This window comes from Rhagoletis pomonella, unplaced genomic scaffold (assembly GCF_013731165.1).
Source record: "Rhagoletis pomonella isolate Grant_MI unplaced genomic scaffold, Rhpom_1.0 Rhpom_scaffold_00001, whole genome shotgun sequence".
NCBI classification, from domain to species: Eukaryota; Metazoa; Arthropoda; class Insecta; order Diptera; family Tephritidae; genus Rhagoletis; species Rhagoletis pomonella.
In genome coordinates this window covers 93,820,312-93,826,959 of record NW_023458555.1, presented here as the reverse complement: position 1 = coordinate 93,826,959, position 6,648 = coordinate 93,820,312, and the positions used below count along the sequence as shown (strand labels likewise).

The 6,648-nt window shown below is 36.6% G+C and overlaps 1 protein-coding gene across 1 annotated transcript in view; it reads left to right on the top strand.

The window, feature by feature from the left end:
• Positions 1–6,648, top strand: part of LOC118734330 (titin-like) — a gene marked incomplete in the record, with an annotated part of 912,470 nt that overhangs the window by 817,117 nt on the left and 88,705 nt on the right.

Below are 6,648 nucleotides of genomic sequence, written 5' to 3'. Positions count from 1 at the left end.
TTAGGTGAAAAGTATGAACGCACCATCAATGTTTTGTATGAATGCACCCATCAACATATTGTATGAAGGCGGCCATAAATGTATTGTATGAATGTACCCAACAATATATTGTATGAGGGTGTATCGCACATCACTAGCTGGAGTAAAAAATAAAAACTACCATTTTCACGTGTAATTAAAGTCTTTTAACTAACCCCTAAATACACAAACGTTACATGGTGTCAGGGGCAAAATTATTAAACAACGACTGAAAAATATTTTGGAAAGTGGATTACCAAGACGATAGCCAATTTTTGTGGATTAACGAAAATCGAATTATATGCGGCATCGAACAAAGGCTTCCTGTTGGGAAATTGAACGTCATTTTGTAAATCGTCGGATTTTGAGGACATCACGCGGTGGAGAGTCGATATAATCACCAGTTTAGCATCATAAAAATATTTGTCGTAAATATTTTGGATTATTGTTTGAAAATTCGTACATTTAACTCAAACTCATGTCGAACGAGCGACTGCCAACGGAATTGGACTGCGCAGATTTGGCGAAGGGGTGGCCAATGTGGAAGCGTACATTTTTAATGTACATGATGGCAACGGGGAAAAATGTTAAAACGGAACCAGAAAAAATAGCAACGTTTTTGTGGTTAATCGGCTCCCAAGCTATGGAGATATACAACACATTGTTCCCGAACGATGGGACAACTGATGGGATTCTGGGAAATCAAAATGCTGAGGCTGTGTCACCAAATTCCAATAATAATCCGCGATCCCTGGATGATGTTTTGAAAGCATTTGATGGATATTGTATACCAAAGAAGAACATACTAATGGAATCGTTCAAATTTCACAATATTGTACAAAAAGAAAAGCAGCCTTTTGTTGAGTTTGAAACAGAGCTTCGAAAACAAATCGAGTTTTGTGAATACAAATTGGATGGACAATCATACAATGATCGTATGTTGAAGGAACGAATTGTCATTGGTGTGCATGACAAGAAGTTACAATTGAAGTTATTGGAAGGAAAGGATGAGTCATTGCAGAAAGTCATTGAAACGTGCAAGATGTATGAGGCTTAGGGCTGCCAGACGTCCCGGTTTTCCCGGACATGTCCCGGTTTTAGACTACTTGTCCCGGTGTCCCGGTCCAACCTTAAAATGTCCCGGGTTTCGTTTTAGTGTCCCAGTTTTTGGTTTGATTGCACAAATTTGAATAAAAGTTCACAAATCACTACACTAAGAGAAAAAACGCGTTGTAAAATTCAGAAAAACTTCTACCGCTGAGACTTTGTTGCTTTTTCAATTTTTCCTAATAAACAATCGTGGTACAAAGCTCAATAAAAATATGAAAAAATAAATAAAATGTTATTAAGCCATAATAACATTGACAAATGAATATTTTCTATTTGATTATCGTTTAAAAATGTTCGTATTTAAAAATAATATTTTTATAACACGCATGCGTGGTGTTGATTCAAACTCAACATTTAAATGCACATTACATGTCTTGCTGTAGCTGAGTGCGCGAAGATGCCTGCCACAATTTGCTAATTTCCAGAGGGTCAGGGCTCAATTCCCATTACAACCAGCATGGAGTTTAAATATTTTTTTAAACTTAATTACGAAAAAGCAATCGGTAATTGCAAATCGCTACATTTTAATATGGGCGTATTTGAATTGAATATTTCTATACTAAATACTAATGGCCTTATTCATAAAAAATAAAGTAGCTTTAAAAAACGTTTATAAACTGAAAAATGTATGAATACGTCACTTTATAAAGCTCTTTAAACCTACTTTTTTTATGAATAAGGCCATAAAAATTGTATACTTAAATGTATTACGAGTTGGGTTGGTGCTCTTTCATATGCGTATTTTTTAAATTTAGCACGCTTTTTTAATTTTAAACATCTTTCTCTCAGTGCACCGGTTTAATTTGTGAAATAGTCTCATTTCGAGATAGTTGAACTTTGCACAAGCAATAGTTGATGATTAGTATATGTATCTAAATACGTTCAAAATGACATGCACAGAGTTTTACAATTATATTAAGGAAAATGCAGAAGTTTTGAAACAAGTTCACAGCAACGAATAATATGACTGATATTTTAATGTTATCTTGTACTTAATTTTTTTTCTTTCATGAAACCTAGAGTACTTCAAAGTACAGTACAAATCACAATTTCTGATCAGATCTTTCTGAATTCTGAAATTCTGAAAATGTAGCTTTTGAGCCAATTAATAAAGTGCAAGTCTGAAGTTGCCAGCGAATCTCGTTGATTTTTAGCATTTATTTTTTTTTTTGCTGACAGTGTCTTCCATATATGTAAAAAGAATTATCGAACATAGTTTGAATGGAAGAAACTCTCAGTAAAAACAATACCAAAAATCAACTAAAATTCAATGGGCTGCAAAACTTCATTTTAAAAATTTTTATAAAAAGTCTGATTAGAATGTTGCAAATTTGTATGCAAATTTATTGAATTTTCCCGAGTTTAACACAATGTTTAACAATTCTATATTTATGTTTTTTCATATATTTAGTATAAACTGTATTTTTATAAAGAATAAAAAAAGGTTCATGTATTGTGAAAAATTCTCTGTGCTTTAGTTGTGATAAGTTGTTTTGTTTTGTTGGCGTACGTTGTAGTAATCTCATGATCTCATGTTTTTATGTTTTTGTTTTTGTCTGTCAAAATAAAATTTCACTACATCCTTTCGCACGTCGAAATGAAAGAGAAGGGAGCGAGAGGCCCTCCCTAAAGTGTCCCGGTTTGGCAACAGAGATATCTGGCAGCCCTAATGAGGCTGCAAATGCACATAAGGCGTTGTTGAACACAACTAGTCAAACAAGTGTTAACAGTGTGGCTGAACAGGAGCCAAAGGAAACAGTCAACGCAGTAGCACGTCGTTGCTATAACTGTGGTGGTGATTTCGCAGCAAGGCATTTGGAAACATGCAAAGCTAGAGATATCAATTGCCGATCATGTGGACGCAAAGGTCATTTCCAACGTTGGTGCAAATCAAAAGGAAAGCAAACGGGCAACAAAGGAACGAAACCGGACAGCAGCTATAATCATGTAAAACAACAGCAACACTCCCTCAACTGGGAAGGCACAGGTAATGTTGTACAAAACATTGATGAAAGTGCGAATAGGTTTATTATGGTAGATTGTATTTATAGAATAAATTCAAACTATGTTGGAAATGAGAGGAAGCGATGGTACAAGGAATACCGAATAGCGAATAAATTGGTTAGGTTTAAGCTTGATACAGGATCGGATGTGAACTGCATTCCGGCCAGGATATTTAAAACTTTTGGAATAAGATTAGAAAACAAAAATGAAAATTATTCGGTTTATGATTATAATGGAAATAAAGTAAGTGTTTTCGGAACAGTTAAATTAAAATGTTTGGATGAACAGTCAAATACGGAACAGTCGTCTCACTTTATTGTTGTCGATGACGTGTGCGAACCGATTCTAGGACTCGAGTCATGTGAAAGATTCGGATTGGTAAGGCGAACTGATGTAGGGTCGGTCGTGTGCTTGTCACAAACAAGGGAGGAGTTTTTGCAAAATAATCGTGATGTTTTTGAGGGGTTGGGTAAATTTCCGGGAAAATTCGTAATAAATATGAAAGAAAACTCCAAACCAGTCCTGCACTATAAGAAACGGATACCAATGTCATTGTTAGATAGATTGAAGTCGCAACTTGATAAAATGGTACAGGATGGAATCATCGCACACGTGGATTACCCCACTGACTGGGTCAACAATGTACAGATAGTTGAAAAGCCTAACTCAAATGAACTTCGAATTTGTTTAGATCCTAAGCCACTCAATGAATGTATTAGGCGGGAACATTTTTTGATTCCGACGGTTGATGACTTAATGTCGGGTTTGGCAAATAAAAGAATTTTTTCGGTTCTTGATTTGAAAAGTGGTTATTGGCAAATGGAATTAGACGAAGCAAGTTCTAATTTAACAACGTTTATGACTCCGCTTGGGAGGTTTAAATTCAATCGCGTGCCATTCGGACTTAATTTTGTTCCGGAATTGTTTCAGCGTGAAATGATTAGAATGTTTGGAGACATTGAGGGAGTTATAATCTATTTTGATGACATAGGTATTTGCGGGGAAACGGAAGAAGAACATGATCGCATCATGAATAAAGTAATTGAACGAGCGCGGGCAAATAATATTAAGTTTAATCCGGATAAAATCCAATATAGAAAACGGGCAATTAAATTTATGGGAAATATTATATCGGAAGGAAAATTTAAAGCGGATTTGAAGTATCGGGATGCAATCTTGGAAATGAAAAAACCCGGAGATAAAGCTAGCGTTCTAAGATTTTTGGGCATTCTTAAATATGTGGCAAAATTTATTCCTAATTTGTCAAAGCAATCAGCGAGGTTGCGCAACCTAACGCGTAATGATGTCGAATTTAAATGGACGGAAGATCATGAATTGGAGTTTAAAAATTTGCTTAATATCATAACATCTGAACCTGTGTTGGCTATCTATGATCCTAAGTTACCGGTCATTGTGCAAACGGATGCATCAAGAGATGGGCTGGGTTGTGTAATGGTGCAAAACGGACACCCAGTAGCATATGCATCTCGAACGTTAAGTAAAGTGAACAAAAATGGGCTCAGATCGAGAAGGAGTTGTTGGCCATCGTTTTCGCTTGTCAGCGGTTTCATTATTTTTTGTATGGACGTGAGTTTACGGTTGAGAGTGATCACAAGCCATTGGAGACGTTGATCAAACGGGATATTGACGATGTAACAATGCGACTTCAGCGGATGTTCATGTCACTTTTGAGATATCCGAAAATGACAGTAGTTTACAAACCCGGAAAAGAAATGCTTGTGGCCGACTGCCTTTTACGAGCTCAATTGTCAGAATGTATGGAAGATACGGAATTAACTGGAATTATTCATTCAGTCACTAAATCGGCATGTTTATCAAAACAAAATTTTGATTTGTACCGTTCAACAATTGAACATGATGAGCAATTGTTGAGAATTTGTCGATATGTGGAAAACGGTTGGCCAAACTATCATTTACTTGACGATCTGAGCCGTGTGTTTCACAAGTTTAAGAATGAACTTCATTTTGAGAATGGCTTACTTTTTCGTGATCATAGACTGGTAATTCCAAAGGAGCTGCAAGATAAACTCAGTAAGTGGTTACATGCGGCACATTTGGGAATTGAAAAAACTCTTGCACGGGCAAGAATGCTGTACTACTGGCCCAACATGAGCAGTCAGATAAAGGAAATTGTAACATCTTGTGCCATTTGTGAAAAGTTTACCCGTAGCAATCAAAAAGAAGAACTGGTTCAGGAAGAACCGCCGAAGTATCCATTTCATTTGGTGGCAGTTGACTTGTTTGAATATGCGGGGCAGGATTTTATGTCTTTAATTGATTCGTATTCGGGTTACCTAATCGTAGAACATGTTCAAAACAAAACAGCACGCCACCTTATTGAAAAATTGAAAGGTAATTTCAACAAACTTGGATATCCGACGGTAATCAAAGCAGATAATGTGCCATTTAATTCTAGAGAGTTTGAGGAGTTTGCGAATGGTCACAATATAATCATGAAATTCTCGAGCCCTCGATATCCACAAAGCAATGGACTAGCCGAAAAAGGTGTCGCGATAGCGAAAAATATTTTGAAACGTTGTGTTGAGGACCGGGATACGGATAATTATCAGTATCGTATTTTGGAGTATAACTCAAGTCCTGTGGCAAGCATGCGATTGGTTCCATCAGAGTTGTTTTTTGGTCGTTCGATAAAAACAAGAATGCCGATTGCGGATTCGTTGCTGCGTCGCAACAATCTAAGTGAGGAAACTGTTCAGAACAAAATTAAAGAAAAAAAAGAAAAGCAAAAGTATTATTACGACCGGAACGCAAAAGCATTGCCAGTTTTAAACATGGGTGATCTTGTTATATTTAAGAAGAATGGGAAGGTGTGGAACTACGGGACAATTGCAGGCAATGTAAATGGTCGATCATATATTGTTAGGGACAATTTTGATAATTATTTTAGACGGAACCGACGGTTTATTGCCAAGACAAAAAATAATGAAGTCAGTGGGGATGAGATAATGTTTGAAGAAAATATTAAACGTAATGTGTCAGAGCCGCGTAATGTAAAACCAATCGAAATTGTACCGCCACTTGCGTGCGACATACAAGATAGCGTTAACAGTGGCAGTAAACCAATTGGTGGCTATGTGGATGAACCAGTCCTGCCAGTGTTGAACGAGAGTAATGCATCTTCAGATGAATATCAAACTGCTGGCAGTTCTGATTCAGAAGCAGAATCGGCAAGCGGTCAAGAGACACCCGAACCGGTTATTGCAAAGGAACCGGAGGTTAGGAGAACTCGTAGCGGGCGCGCTAGTCGTGCACCTCAAAGATATGGTTGGAGTTAACTTGATGTAACTACCATATGAAACATATCAGATTATTGCTTACCTTACCACCGATGTTAATTTGATGAATTGTTAATTAAAAAAGAAGAAAAAAAAAAGCGTGTAATAATATTGTTAGTCAATAAATGTCACTGTCTGGGCAGTATTGAATATTAGGTGAAAAGTATGAACGCACCATCAATGTTTTGTATGAATGCAC